Source organism: Nansenia antarctica (genome assembly GCF_963989245.1).
Source record: "Nansenia antarctica genome assembly, chromosome: 3".
NCBI lineage: Eukaryota > Metazoa > Chordata > Actinopteri > Argentiniformes > Microstomatidae > Nansenia > Nansenia antarctica.
In genome coordinates, this window is record NC_137688.1 from 39229917 (window position 1) to 39247047 (window position 17131).

The following is a 17131-nucleotide window of genomic DNA, read 5'->3' on the forward strand; positions in this document are numbered from 1 at the left end:
TCGCCCCCGCACACTGCGCACGGAAAAGCATCATGAAATCATCTTTACAGCGAAACTTCCATAATTCCATGGGACTGTCACGGAGGAAAATAACAAATCGATAGATATTAAACTGCTAAACAAAATAGAAATGTATAATGCCTATAAGCATAATTTGGTGCGTGGGGGTACGCTCGTGGCTCAATGCGCGCTGTTTCTGGAGTGATACGAGACACGATCTACGGCTGTCAACCGACACACATGCTGAAGTGCGTCCACAGTCCTCCTCCGCAACAAAACCCTCGCCAATACGAGCATCTATTCTTAAAGAGACAGGAGCGACGTCATCTGTGCAAGCTGCCCAACCTGTCTGCATGCTTCAAGTCCCCCTGCCTAAAGCCATGATGACTCCCAACTGCTATGATATGATGATGACTGACTTAATAGCCTGTCCATATTCAACTCATTTTGATTTCCAAACTACAAATCTAAGGTTTAACCATGACAATCTCTCTACAGAAATTACAGGTGTCGGTTTCATTTACACCTAAGCAAAGAATCATGGCATTGGTAAATCTTTCAAACCAATTATGAAACTAGAGTAGGCCTGATCCATGTCAATAACTAGCTAAAATGATTAATGTAACGTGTTTCCTACAATAATAAATCAAGAAAAAACAATGTGAATCATATTACATATTGTTGTTGACTAGCAGCCCTGTAATTGAGGGAATTATGATGATAATAAAGGTGAATCTTATAAAACAATGTTGGTGATGATGACAATTGTGTGACAATCTTCTCCTTCTACTGCTACTGCTGATGATGAAGAAGGCGGCGTGAGCCTTCTCTGTGTACGTTTCCAACAGCCAAGAGGGCACCATGACCCTTTAACACACGCTGCTGCTCCATTGATTCCACAGTGATTTATTAAGCAGGTGCCGTTGGTTTCACACCAACTCCTCCCTCTCATTCATCTGCAATCTGGCCCCCACCGAGTCTCTGGTGCCTCTGTGGTCTCTGGGGAGAGGGACACACTGTTCTCCTGGGGAGAGCTGCTCGGCCCAGCCTCTCTGTGCCTCTGGCCCCTGCCCTCTCACCGTATTGTCTCCATGTCGCTCTGTGAGAACCCGGCATGATGGAGGGCAGCAGTGGACGGACAGGGGCCTGCACTGCTTTGTTCCACCTGAATGGGGCTGGAAATTGGGCAGCAGAAGAGGAGTCCAGACGCCCGTCCCAGAGCAGCACACAAAGAGAGGCCACAGCGGTATTAATACCCCAGAGTCAGTGGAAGTGTGTGCCTCATCAAGGAGATACAAAAGCTTGAAACAGGGCAAATGGAAACATCTCATCAGCAGGAGTGTGGACAGACTCTTAGCAGTTCATTGAATATCTCAGTCTTAATTCAAACAACAAAACAACACGACTTACTACCACCACTGGACAATCTCTTTCACAGCTATTAAAGTTCATGTGATCACCCATGCGCATGTCTCCAGGACTTAACACAGGATGCCATCCAAAGTAAATATATCTCTGCAGTATTTGTGTGTGTGTGTGTGTGTGTGTGTGTGTGTGTGTGTGTGTGTGTGTGTGTGTGTGTGTAGGACTACAGATGGTAAGACGGGACAGCCTGTATGATTGTGGTAAAGAATGTGAGGTTCAGCTGTCCACCCCTTGCCCCAAGCCCTGACCTCATGTCTCCCGAATCACCGTCTGGCTCCAATAGCCTGGACTCTCCAACTAAAAACCCTAGCCTTCCCTCGAACCACACCATAGACCATAGACCTACCATAGATACAGGCTAACACAACTTAACCATAACCTTCAGCCTTGTCTCCAGTCCTTGTCCCAGTCCATACCGTCATTTTAAATGTTAACATCGGATGTTGACGCAACACTCTTGAGCCTCACTCCCACAGGGATAACGGTACAATGGCGGGCATTTTTGGTCTGAAGCCCGTTTAAACCTTAGGCCTTGATTTACAGAGATTTACCTGGGTCACCCCATTTACACACATCAGGGTAATGCAGGTAAAATTGGAGGGGAAGGTTGGGGGGCACAGGACTCACGTGCCTCTCTCTCTCTCTCTCTCTCTCTCTCTCTCTCCCTCTCTCTCTTTCCGTTCACACTTAGAGAGGGTCCTTAGCTGTCGACCTCAGCCGGTATCATTAGTCACTGGTGCCGGATGCTTTGTCTTGCTGCTTGCTGCTTGTGTTGTGTGTTGAGAGACCTTCAGTCAGCCTGGAGGACTCTTGGCTTTATTTATAGAGCCTGGTGTCACAGCAGTATACCAGGGCCAACTGCAGGTCATTTACATCCAATCCAGTAGAGTGCTAAGGTAAGCAACCAACATCACAGCTGCATTTGGCTCCCAGCCCAGCTTTTCTCATTTCAGACCTTCTGATAGCTGATAGGGCAATGTGTCAATGTAGATCCTCGTTTTGTAATGTACCTCAAACGTCATTGACTGACTAAATCCCTTTTCTCATCGATCTACCTGACCACAAGTGCTGACTACTAATGGGTCTCATCACTAGGACATTAAGATGCCAAGCACAATGCTCCTTAGCAAGACAGCTCTTTTTTTGTTACAAGAATATGGTCTGTCACAGAGTTGTTGTACATTCAAAAAGCTTTTCATTCAAGCTTTGTCTTTTTTTCTTTCTTCTCAAATTCAAACTTGATTTCAGCAGCAAGTCCCATTGAGGTCCAAGGACTTCACCTCACACCTGGCCTAGAAATATTTGACATAGAATTGCAGCCCTATAGTCTAATTACATGTTCCACATGTATTTTTTAAAACACTGAAGTGAATCAGCTCAGCTGAGGCTGTGTGAGGGTTTAGATAAACAAGGTTACAGCCATGTCCTCTAGTGCTCTGTTCTGGATGTGCAACATGTCATACTACACGCTGCCATATGGGGCTGCTCAGACCCAAACACAACAGATGCAGGAAATGTACAGTAGAGAGAGAGGGATACTGTATAAGGGAATGGGAGGGGAAAGAGGTGACTCTCAAAGGATAGCTGCATACCACTTCTATTGAAGTATGCACTTGTACATATGCCAACACAAATTTAAAATGAGTTCACAAGTGCCCAAGTCGTAAGAATGGTGGGGAAATTGGATGAAAAGAATTATTCTGTGTGAGATGGAATGGTAACCGTTACCGGACAGTTCTGTGATATCCTCACTTGTCAGTAAAAACACACTGAGGACCCTATCAGGAGCTCTCATTCAATGTCACTTCGACTATGCCGTAACATCATGGTACTATAGAACCACAAAGGCCCATAAAACAAGACTCCAGACAGCCCAAAATAAACTGGTTAGGCTTCTGCTAGGCCTCAACCCTAGGACACATCTAACCGCTGCTCATTTTTTGAGCCTTGATTGGCTACGAGTAGTTGACAGAGTGCAGCAGCTTGCACTGGGCCTGGTCTTCAAGATACGCTACACCACAAAGACACCCAAGTACCTGTCAACATACTTCCAAAAAGTGAACAACGTCCACACATACAACACCAGAGGAAGCTCCACGAACCACGTTCAACCGCGTTGCACCACAAACAAGGGGTTAAACTCGTTTGCAAACTATGCAGTAAAAATGTGGAACGCCCTTCCTATAATCTTAAAGGAGTGCAAAACACTGCCCACCTTCAAAACCACTCTCAAAAAACATTTACAGGAGGCTGCAATCCGTAACTGGACCCTCTAAATCAAAAATCAGATTAAAAGACCCGAACTACCCACTGTACATACTTTGTGTTTTGTCCCCCGCCCCCACCTGTGGTGTATGTCCCCACCTGTCCTACCCGCTGTACATACCTGATGTTTTGTTGTATTGTATATCTAGTATTGTTCTTCCCATGATGGATGTATTTTTATCTTGTAGATAGTAATAGTTATTTGTCTGTATTATCTTGTAGATAGTACTAGTTTTTTTTTCTTTCCTGTCTGTCTTACATGTAACGATGAATTGAAAATCAAGGACCCCAATTGAAATAAGCCAGTGGCTTTCTTGGGTTTTTATCCTTTTAGTTGACCTTGTATGTAATATGTACTTTCATGTACCTACTTCTGCAAATCTTCTAATAAAGTTTTCAATCAATCAATCAAAGGCTGATAAGGAGACTCAGTGCTCCCTCTACTGGTCATTATTAACACATGCCTTCTCATGACATTCACTCAAGTTTCCCCATTGACCCCTTACTAAAAATAGCTTACCGTTGGCCACATGACTTTCGCTGTTGTTATGTTTCACTAACTTGTTCATGAGTTTGGGGTATCATTATCAAAATAGTTAGCAGTCATCAACATCAATCACCTGCATCATAGTTAAAAGACGACTGGAAAACGCATTGGAAACCCCATTGCTGTGAAACATCACGCTGTCACTCTGACTAAGTTCCATATAGGCGAAAGAGATTGTGCTCAATGGGTAAATAGTTGCATAAGACAAAACTTGAATAAATGCTATTACTCTAAACACTCTCTCTATACGTAGAGTGCCTTCAGTAAGTATTCACCCCCTTGGACTTTTTATTTATTTAATTTAGATGTTTCTCACTGATCTAAACTAAATACAAAATAATGACAATTATTATTTAGAAATGTTTACAAATTAATTTTAAAAATGAAAAGTTGAAAGTTCTTGAGTCATTAAGTATTCACCCACTTTGCTATGACTATGATACTCCTAAAATTAGCTCAAATGAAAACAAGTTACTCAGTAATTTGAATTGAGTCCATCTGAGTGCAAGGATAATAGTTAATATGATTTCAGAATTTACATCTTTGTTTTATAGGGTCTCTGATTTGCATAGGACTACCCCCCTGTATTGTTTCCCCAGTGTAAAATAAATAAATAAATATAATCTTCCTTCGTCTAACTCTAGTAGCACGACGAATGCCAATGGCTCCAGACCAGAGCATAGATTACTGTACTTTTTCCTGCTATGATTGGTGGTAGATGATTCACTTACTTATTCAAATTTATTTATTGTAAGTCGCTTTGGATAAAGGTGTCTGCTAAATGCCAACAATGTAAAACTGTAAGTAGGAAACAATTACACTGTGTGGATTAAGGCTGATCAACTCACTTGTAATATTCCACTCAACCACTAGACTGCACAAAAAAGTTACATTTAAAAAAAAATGTCAGTGGGAGAAAGTGGGTCTCACTTTATTATGCAGAACTGCAGAATCACTCCCTATCTTCCGTCGGAGACTGAAGACCCATCTCTTCAGGCTACACCTTCAGATATCTACTACCCCCTGCACTGTGTCTCCAGAGACACCAACTTCCCCCTATAATGGTTTTCCTGAGACACCTACTACCCCCCTGTATTGTTTCCACTGTATCAATATAATAATAACAAAACGGATAGATGATTCACTTAGTCAAATGTATTGACTGTAAGTTGCATTGGAATAAGGCGTCTGCTAAATGCCTAAAAATTATAATAAAAAAATAAATAATGACGTATCCTTTTTATCAACAGAATATTTATACAAAGACCTGATGCAGGCAAGATGCTCACTAAAGTGCATAGAGTCATAGTAGCCCACTGCTGGTAATTCATAATTTGGCGACAGGGATGACAGGACTACCGTACATCGTAAAACCATAATTAAAATGAGTGATAGAGAGCACTAAATTCACCCATTAATTCTTATCTAACTGCGTGTATGTAGTGGTGATTTAGAATCACGCTGTTGGGATGGGTAGCTATACTTACGACCTGCAGGACCCCAAATGTGTCCTCTTGGTCTAATGGCATACTGTCAGTGTTTGGTGAAGATACTCTGAAAATGTATTTAACTAGCTTAACAAGTACATTACAAGGGAAGAAGTTGAATTAATTAAGAGACCCCTGAGAGACCCTTAAGAGAAATATAGTTTGAAAAAGTAGTTCACTATTGTACGACCAGTCACATGTCGAAATGACCACAAGCTATTGACAACTTAACAACCACAAGAAATGTTGTATTGCATTAGCTATGGTGCTTTGATGCAAGGCTGGCTTGGACAAGATATTCCATGTGTTCCCTGCAGAACTAATCTGACTCTCTCTCACACACACACACAAGCGCCTGTGCACACAAACACACACACAAACACACACACACACACACACACACACACACACACACACACACACACACAGCAGACATCAATTCTCATCTCTGAGACTGCCTGCCAATGCTGCTGTCATGGCAACTCACTTGGCTGCCCTCTGCATCTGAGATGTGACTATGTCTCCAGGGAATCAAGGGTATAATAGATAGCTATTAGACAGCCTTATGCGGCCTGTTCCATGAAGACTAGAGGGTATGGAGGCCAATCCAAAATAGCTTATTATGTCACTGTGAGGGAGGAAGAGGGAGGGGGGGGGGGGGGGGACACAACAACGACTCACCCACCCCATGCATGCATTAATTCCCATAGCCTAGGTGAAGTTATCATTGCCAGGACTAAACTACGCTGTTTTCTAGTACAATATTATGTAATGTAATGTACATTGTCATTGTTTGAATGTCTTAATGTGACAAAAATACTACAAAGATAAAAGGCTATATTTCCCTTGTTTCTGTATCTACTTTTAGAGCAATGCACATTACATTGATAGCAACGGTCTAGGCACAAAACATTAATTCTGAACAGGTTCCTACTTAACAACATTTGCCTTATTTTTGAGACATGAGAGCAAGGGCTACGATAAGACAGTTTTGCTAAGCTAATTGGGCATTTCTAAGTCATAATTCTTCGAGAATCAATAGGTATAGTATATCATGAATTGAAATCCCCATTTAACACCAGAACAAATCCTAGATTGTGCTTTTAAAACCCATTCACTCACCATTGAAGATACTAACTTTTTCCTGGTTCAGAGGGGATGTATTCAGTGTGAAGGATGGGTCAGATGTAGCATTGGAGAGGAGATGTGTGTAGTTGCTGGGATCTATGCTCTTGGGGTCGGCATAGAGGTGCATCTGGAGGAGAGACCGGATCAGATAGAGCAGCATTTCCCCTTGAGGAAAAAGTGACCGTTCAGTGATATCCCTAACTTGCGCCTACAGTGCTGTAGATGACTTGAGCTGCATTCTGAGAACCACAAATCCCTATGGATGACAATAAGAATCATGTATTATATCCCCCATGGACAGAGAACAAGCACTCTGCAAATGATGAAAGAACTTCTTGAAGTAATGTAAAAAAAAAAATGTCTGTGCCAAAAAAAAAGAAAAAAAAGAACTGTGCCACCTGAATATACATATGAAAGTGAAGTTTCTCTCAGGTCTCACTTCTCTCTCTATCATATTTTTTTAAAGATTTTCTCACATACTTCAGTCTAATTCCCTCCCCTCTCTCCCTCTCTCTCTCTCTCTCTCTCTCTCTCTCTCTCTCTCTCTCTCTCTCTCTCTCTCTCTGTCTCTGTCTCTGTCTCTGTCTCTCCCTCTGTCTCTGTTTCTCTGTCTATGGTTCTGCCGGTCTGCTTCCCATTTGCTCCACCCCTTCCTTCTCTTTAGTCATTCTGGAACCCCTGGAGTCTATGGACTGAGGGCAAGTGTCGGCAGAGGTGAATGCATAGCCAGTGGAATTATAGCCATCCCTTGAGGGTGATGAAGCACGCACACACACACGCGCACACACACACACACACACACACACACACACACACACACACACACACACACACACACACACTCACACAGACACACACTCTTGCATTTTGATTAGGGTATAGTCATTCCACTCCTCCCTTATGGATTGACCCATCTGGCCAAGTGAGGAACCCTATTACTGATGAGCAACTTAAACAAAGAGTATCTCTCTCTCTCCTATTGTCTCTCTCCTATTGTCCCTATGATGTCCCTATGATGAGGTGGGTATTCACAGCTGAGGGAGTGCTCTTTTATACTTGTTTGTACTGCAGAGATAATAAACACTAAGGCCTACATCCCCCTGGATATTGGCAATCATCCCGTATTGATTTAGTTTTGCAAATGCAAAATATAAAGGTGTGTACTTGCCTGGTTGGTCATAGTGTGTAAAAGATCACCAGACCTATAAGTGGCATATAGCACTGATCCTCTGGCCGAGACTATCTATAACCCATGGCTGAGATCGGGGCGGCTGTGGCTCAGGAGGTACTGCTGGCGTCTAATGATCGGAAGGTTGCAAAGAGATTTAGTTTTGCAAATGCAAATACAAAAGTGTGGTCTCAGCTGGTTGGTCAATCCCTGATCCCTGGCAAGTCGGCAGTTCAATGCCCAGCGAGGTGTCCTTGGGCAAGACACTGAACCCCAAATTGCTCTCAATGAGCTGGCTGGCGCCTTGCATGGTAATTTACCGCCATTGGAGTGTGAATGTGTGTGTGTGAATGGGTGAATGAGAGTCCATTGGAAAGCACATAACAAGGCGTTATACAGTATAAGTGCAGTCCATTTACTATTTACCATGATTCTCCTGCATGCCAAGCCCAGGCGTGTAGCATTAGGCCTGGGATGGGCAATGGTGATGCTGATGGGGGTACATGCTCAGTCAAGCTTCTTTGCCCATGTCCCTGCAGTAATGTGTTGGAGACATCCAGACACCCCCCCCCCCCTCTCTCTCTCATAATCCCTGTCTCTCATTCATATGAGAAATACAATTATTAGATTACGTTGTAGGAGTGACGGCAATAACTGGACGATGTAGTCGGTTTGCCGGTAGAAAAACAATCATGTGCTTTATTCTCACTCTCTGCATGCGTACTGACAACAACAACATTCATCCATCTTTGTCCCACTTATATCCCGTCATATCACCCGCTAAGCAACCTGGGTGATTGAGTAAACACAAACATATCAACAGTGCTTTGTACAGGCTGGAACGCCGTGAATTACGAATACTCTGCTCACTAACGAGCGGTCACTACACACGTCCCCCCAGAATTCACAAGAACCGGCCCCAAAAAACGGTCAGGGACTCTGATAACTCGCCCAAAGCGACTCTGGCGCCCTTGAGCAGGCACAGGAGACCGAGGCAGGGGAAAAACAACAGGCGGACGTTTGGCCGGCCTCGGACGGCAGGGCAGGGGGTCTGCAGGAGCTAGGGTCGGGACTGTTTTAACAGGGGGGCGACCGCGGCGGGGGGGGTGGGCCACCTCGATGGGACGGTCCAAGTCCAGATGAGCTGGCTTAAGGCGATCCACCGAGATGCGTTCCTTACTACCCCCCATGTCGATAATAAAGGATTTGTCGCCTGTCTCCACGACCCGGTAGGGACCATCATAGGGCGGTTGCAGAGGGGCTCGATGGGCGTCTTGGCGGATAAAGACATACCCCGCTGCCTTCAGATCAGGCGGGACACGTACCTTAGGAACGCCATGGCATGAGGTAGGGATCGGCCGGAAGGACCTGGCCTTGTCCAGCAGCGCACTTCGCTGTTCTGGTGCTGACCAGGGGACCGTAGCACAGGGGAGGAAATCCCCCGGAACCCGGAGGGGTTGGCCGTACACCAGCTCAGCAGAGGACGAAAGGAGGTCCTCCTTAGGTGCAGTACGGAGTCCCAGCATCACCCAAGGAAGCCTGTCGACCCAGCCGTCGCCCCGGAGATCGGCTTTAAGGGCAGCCTTCATGGACCGGTGAAAACGTTCACACAGGCCATTGGCCTGTGGGTGGTAAGCCGTAGTGCGGTGGAGGGAGACACCCAGCTGCTGAGTAATGGAAGTCCATAAGCCAGAAGTGAACTGGGCCCCCCGATCAGAGGAAAGGTCTGAGGGGACCCCAAACCGGGAGACCCAGGTGCCGATGAATGCGCGGGCCACCTCAGCTGTGGTAGTCTCCGTCAGTGGGACGGCCTCTGGCCAACGGGTGGTCCTGTCCACCATCGTCAGAAGGTGAGTGTACCCCCTGGAGGCGGGAAGGGGACCCACCAGATCAATGTTGACATGGTCGAAGCGTCTTTCTGGGACCGTGAACCGCTCCAGCGGGGCCTTAACATGACGATGGACCTTCGCACGTTGGCATGGCACGCAGGTCTTGACCCACCCACCAATGTCAACCTTCATCCTGGGCCAGACGAATTTCGCCGCAATCAGGCGCTGCGAAGGTTTCCTGCCTGGGTGTGAGAGGCCATGTATGGCCTCGAAAACTTGCCGTCTCCATGCATGTGGAACCACGGGGCGCGGCTGCTCCATGGACACGTCACAAAGCAGCGTTGTGCCGTCGTCACTGAAGGGGATGTCCGCCAACTGGAGGCCAGAAACTTCAGTCCTGCATGCCTGGATGTCTGGGTCCGAAACCTGATCCGCAGCCATATGGGCGTAGTCGATGCCGAGGTGGACAGCCCCGATAGTGGCACGAGAGAGGCAGTCAGCTACAGGGTTGTCCTTCCCCGCCACATGCCGAATGTCTGTAGTGAACTCGGAGATATAAGCCAGATGACGCTGCTGCCTGGCAGACCACGGCTCCGACACCTTAGCCATGGCAAAAATCAAGGGTTTGTGGTCCACAAAAACTGTGAATGGACGAGCCTCCAGCAGGAAACGGAAGTGCCTGACTGCCAAGTACAGAGCGAGGAGCTCTCGGTCAAAGGTGCTGTATTTTTGCTCACTGGAGCGGAGTTGTCGGCTGAAAAATGCCAGGGGTTGCCAAACCCCCTTGACCAGCTGTTCGTAAACGCCTCCAACGGCATAATCTGAGGCATCAGTTGTCAAGGCCACGGAAGCTTCAGGCACGGGGTGAGTCAGCATGGTCGCGCTCGCGAGGGCTTCCTTGGTGTCTGAGAATGCCTTTGACATTTCGTCGGACCATGCGATGATGTGCTTAGGGGTCTTGTCCTTGAGAGCCCCATACAGGGGTCGCATTAGGTGGGCAGCCTGGGGGATGAATCGATGGTAGAAATTCACCATCCCCAGGAACTCCTGTAAAGCTCTAATGCTGGTAGGGCGTGGGAGCTGCAGCACAGCGTCCACCTTTGATGGCAGCGGGACCGCCCCAGCAGTAGTGATGTGGTGGCCGAGGAAATCCATGGCAGGCAGTCCAAACTGGCACTTTGCTGGGTTGATGATTAATCCATGTTCCCGGAGGCGACTGAAGAGGAGACGGAGGTGGGATAGGTGCTCTGCCTTGGACGTGCTAGCTACCAGGATATCGTCTAGGTAGACAAACACAAAAGGGAGGTTGCCCAGCATGGCGTCCATCAACCTCTGAAAGGTCTGGGCAGCATTCTTGAGGCCAAACGGCATCCTCAAAAACTCAAAAAGTCCGAATGGTGTTATAACCGCTGTCTTGGGGACGTCCTGAGGGCTAACTGGCACCTGGTGGTATCCCCGTACCAAATCCACTTTAGAAAAAATAGACGCGCCCGCTAGATGGGCTGAAAAGTCTTGAATGTGTGGAACGGGGTAACGGTCAGGTGTGGTGACATCATTTAGACGCCGGTAGTCGCCGCACGGACGCCAGCCTCCGTTGGACTTGGGAACGAGATGGAGAGGCGAGGCCCAAGGACTGTCAAAACGGCGAATGATGCCAAGTGCCTCCATGGCTGCAAACTCCTCTTTCGCGATGGTGAGCTTGTGTGGGTCGAGGCGACGGGCCCTGGCATGCACTGGTGGGCCTTCCGTGGAGATGTAATGCATGACGCCGTGTTTGGTGGTAGCAGCCGAGAAGGTAGGTGTTGTGATGTCTGAGAACTCCAATAGAAGAGGAGAAAAATCGTCAGCCGGCGAGACAGCACTGGACAGCTTCATTGTGGCTGCGTCACTGCGCTCACATGACAAAGAGCCGAATGTCTCAGCGTTGACGAGTCGGCGGTTCCCCACGTCCACCAGGAGGCTGTTAGCGCAGAGAAAGTCAGCGCCTAAGAGGGGAGTAGACACTTTGGCCAACACAAAACTCCAGGTAAAACGCTGGTCAGCAAAACACAAACCCACAGTGCGCCTGCCGAAGGTAGCGATAGCACTGCCATTGGCAGCCTCAAGGGAGGGTCCTTGTTTCCCTGTTTTAATGTCTATTGCCGATACGGGCAGCACGCTCACCTGGGCACCTGTGTCACACAGAAAACGGCGGCCGGAGAGGGAGTCAGTGACGTACAGCAAGCCTGCAGAATGGCCGGCACCCACAGCTGCTAATGAGTGGCGGCCTGTGCGTTTCCCGACACACTGTAGTTGCATGGTGGTAGGCACTTCTTAGCTTTGTCCCCGAATTTCATATGGTAAAAGCACAACCCCGACGGCCTCACCCGTCGGGCCACAGCAGTAGCGGAGATGGAGAGTGGTTGGAACCCAAACTCATCCATGGTGGCTGTAAAACACTTCTTCCCAGCTGAGAAAAATATATCCGCTTCCTTGGCTAGCTGACGAAAGTCTGTTTTGATGGAATTAGCCATTGAAAAACGAACCTGGTCTGGTAACTGTTGCAGAAAAAGCTCTTTAAAAAGAAAACACGGCTGATGGTCGCCCAGCAAAGCTAGCATGTGGTCCATCAGTTCAGAGGGTTTCGTGTCACCGAGCCCAGGGAGAGAGAGGAGCTGGCGTGCACGTTCAGATTCAGACAAACAAAACGTATCTATGAGGTGCGCCTTCAAGGTAACATATTTGTGCTGTGCCGGTGGGTTTTCAATAAGACTCACCACTCTCGCTGCCGTTGAATTGGTTAAAGCTGCTACCACGTAGTAGTATTTGGTATGATCCACGGTAATATCCCTGAGGGCGAATTGAGCTTCCGCTTGTGCAAACCATGCGTTGGCATTTTGTTCCCAAAAAACGGGCAGCTTGAGTGAAACTGCGTTTGTTGTCATGTTCAAATGATCTCCGAAAACGTTCGAGAGAATGTCAGGGTCACCAATGTAGGAGTGACGGCAATAACTGGACGATGTAGTCGGTTTGCCGGTAGAAAAACAATCATGTGCTTTATTCTCACTCTCTGCATGCGTACTGACAACAACAACATTCATCCATCTTTGTCCCACTTATATCCCGTCATATCACCCGCTAAGCAACCTGGGTGATTGAGTAAACACAAACATATCAACAGTGCTTTGTACAGGCTGGAACGCCGTGAATTACGAATACTCTGCTCACTAACGAGCGGTCACTACAACGTGAAGTAATTCATCTCTTTACATTACTCAGTATTCTGTGTTTATGTCTGTGTTGGTACCAGTGAAGCTACGGCACAGTACATTGGACAAGTAGACATTAGTTATCGGAAACACAAGCGGCAAGATCTCTCTTGTTGCTGTGCTTTAGTTGCACCTGTGGAGCAAAGCCTCCTACACCACCTCAAATTTACATTTTATGTCAAATCTTTACAGTATGGGGGTATTTTAGTGTCAACACAGCTGTCATGACATACAATATATAAGCCTTAAAAGTGCCACAATATAGTAAATGGAGAGATAACACATTACATGTAAATTGGTACAGGAATCTATGGTGTCCGTTTTGTTATAACAATGCCTTGTAAGTAAAATGTTGAAATTTAGCTCACACGAAGAGATTAGGGGGACATCCACTTGTGGATTACGTAACAATCGAGTGAAGTCTCATCTCAATTTCAGTTTTGGAACATCAGATAGTCTACCGATGAATAGCTTAAAATATCTTCTATATGGCCCAGTAATTCAATGGCTGACAGGGTAAAATCTGGTAAAATTATTTTGTATTGTAGAACAAACATTCCTCTTATTTCACAAATGCTAACGTTTTCTATGCCAATGTTGGCAGCGTAATGGTGTAAAGCCTAGGTAGATTGCACTCATTGATGATTTAAGAAGATATACTGTAGTTGAATAATTTAAATAAAAATTGGTTGTGGATCAATGAGTGTCCTGTAAAATGGATAAACTCCTCAGGTCTTCAATCGGGGGTCCGCAGAGGTACTGCAGGGGGTCCGCCAATTTTTGTCATAATAATTCACAATTTTCACCAAAATAATCAGTGAGAATTTAAAAATATAACAAAAATGATATTGAGTAAATTACAAGCATTAATAGGCAATAATAAACAACTTTTGACAAAAACTATTTACAAAATAAATTATGCCCATGATGCAGAGACTAACATAAAGTCAGCTGGAAAAAATAACACACCTGTCTAGCAAGCTAGGTGTTGGCTAAAACGCTGCAGTTCGGTCTTCATTGCAAAATTAACGTTAATTAATAACTAGCATAACGTTACTAATTTAGTTACTAGTTTGATAATAACAAACCCGCCTCTTTGCTTCTCTATGCGCCGCTCCTTTACCATTCCGAGGTCAGATCCCGATCCCGTGGATCAGTATTGGCGCGCGTCTTTGAATTACGCACAGCTATCCACGAGATTCTGGTTGGCCAAAACCGCGCGGAGCTGGCTGCGCATTTCAATGCATTTCCGCGGATTCCGCGGTGCCCTCGCCTGACATGAAATGCGCAATTGTTGATCACTTGGAGGCACTCGAAAGTCAATTTGAGAAGTACTTTTCTGATGTGCATGTGCCAACGTCTAAGCACAAGACATGGATACGGTTTCCATTCAAAGACAATGCATCCGACGCCTAAACCTGACAGCCGCTGAGGAAGATCAGCTGATAGGCAGTACACACAAGAATGTGTACCAGTCACAGCCTCTCACCCAGTTCTGGATCCATTGCCAGAAATACTTCCCCCAACTGACAGCAAAGGCCATGGTGAGCCTCTTGCGTTTTGCAACAACTTATCTTTGTGAAAGAGGATTCTCCTCCCTCACCTACCTGAAGAGCAAATACAGTTCCAGACTGCAGCCTGAGGATGACATGATGCTCTGCCTGACAACCTCCATCTCCCCCAGAATAGACAGGGTGTGTACCACCCACCAGGGCCAGTCATCTCACTGAGGTAGGCATACCTGGCTTCCTGAAGCTAAAAGTTTCATTGTTGAAAAAAATTAATAATAATAGAAAATATAAGCCTCATCAACACTGGCGGACTCAGGGGGGGGCAGGGGGGGCGACCGCCCCTCCTGGTGCCCCCACGGTTGAAAAACATCTCTCTTAAGTGCCCTTTTGAGTGGCGAAAATGAGAGGACGTGCTCTATTGGTGCCCCTCCAATGGTCTAAACCTGACAAAATGAATGTCATTGTCAATGTCATTTTTCCCACAGTGGAAAAAAGTCGCACTAAAGTGCCCTTTTGAGTGGCAAAATTAGAGGATGTGCCCTATTGGCTGCCCTTCCAATGGTCTAAACTTGACCATGTGCACTGATGGGGTCCCATGTTGTCCAGTAGCTGCCCTTTTTTTCTTTTCGCCCCTGCCATTCAAACAGCCTGAGTCCGCAACTGCTCATCAACAACAACAACAACAACAATAAAATAATAATAATAATAATAACCAATCATAATTATGCATGAACGTTTTATCAATCATAAACACATATAGGCTAATAACCCAGTTTATAAATAGGTTAATACGGTGAAATAAAAGGTGAATGAAGTAAATATAAAAGTTATTATAGGCTTTAAAATGTGAGACATTTAAAAAATATATATTACATGTGGGGGTCCCTGTTCTATTTGTCTCTCATCCAAGTTGTCCTTGGGTTGAAAAAGGTTGAAGACCCCTGCCTTAGAGACTTTAGTTAGAGAAACTGAACTGGATATTAACCACAAGATGGCACTAGTGAACCATACATCTTGTAATATCAAACAAATAGGTGACAGACTAAATATCAAACATTAAGCTATGCTAGAATTACAATTGTTCTAGGGGAAATTCAATACTGTGCTGCATTATGAAATATATTTGTTTAATGAGGGAAAAAAGCAAAGTAGAAGAATGCCCAAAGAGCCATTTGTCAGACCAGACTCGCTATCAAGGAGTGAGCAGTCAAGGCCAGACAGGCAAGCAGGCCCATCTTACACCTGGCTGTGAGATAAGGGATTCTATCCGCTCAAACACGGGAAACAAAGAGCTTCTTCAGGAATTCAATGGCAGTTCTAAATTAGAATTACACCAAGTACTTAGGGAGTTCACATCCCATAATGATTTCCTGAGGGCCACTGAACAAGGCGACACACAGAATGGATGGATATCAAGATTCTAACAAGGGGGTATGTCTAGAGCAGGAATTAATCACAGAGATACTGCATGTTTGAGTCTTCTGTGGACAAAGGTCCTGTTATTTTGTGCATGTTTCTCAATTTTCTGGGTGGTTAAGTCCTGTTATTTAGTGCAGAGATAGATCCTTAAAAATACGACTTTCACAATCACAGTGACTCACTGTACAGAAGTTGTCCTACAATTTGTCCTGAAAAAAATCTGCTTTGTGAGAGTCTGGGGAGTGAAAAGCTTGGGCACAGGCTTGAAATGTGCCCACTGTGCAGTTTGAGATTAGTCTATCCATAGCCTCCATGAATGTTCAATAATTCACACTTGCCATTAGCATCACATGTCCCTGCTATGTTAGTGTGAATAAGCTTAGGGGTTCAGACATAAGTTTGAAGGAAAAATTTGCAATTGTTATTGCTGTTCAATTAATGATCTACCCATTGATGTTGAAGATGCTGTATACCTCATCAGCTTAGGTAGTATACCATGTTTTGATTCCAATGTGTACTATACATTAACATTGTATAGCTTCAAAATAAGTTTCAAGTATAATGTTGACCTCATGTACAGTCAATCCTTGCATCCATCACTCCATCTGTGAATTTGAGTGTGGTAATATGTCTCTGTAGCCCCATTCCTCAGTGTTATGGTCAACCAAGTGTCAGGACAAATCAAGGACTGTACCTTATACGGAATCATTAGTTTGGGGTGAATTCCCATGTGTCTAGTGAGAGTAAATAATGGGCATCATTTACAGAGACAGGAGGTCAAGTTGAAGACATGCCTACTCTCATTTATCAATAAACAGTATCCATGAATGATCCTTAGTCACATTTAGCCTCTCCTTAGATACTCTGGTGTAACATAACTACTACCTCTGCTATGGCTAATGCACTATATTTTACATTACATTTTTGGTATTTAGCAGATGCCTTTATCCAAAGCGACTTACAACAAATACATTTGACTAAATAGCCTAAGTGAATCATCTATCCAACAGTCATAGCAGGAAAAAAATAATCTATGTTCGAGCCAGGGGCCATTGGCAGTCTAAATGCTACAAGAAGGAAGAATTAAAATGATTATTATTATTT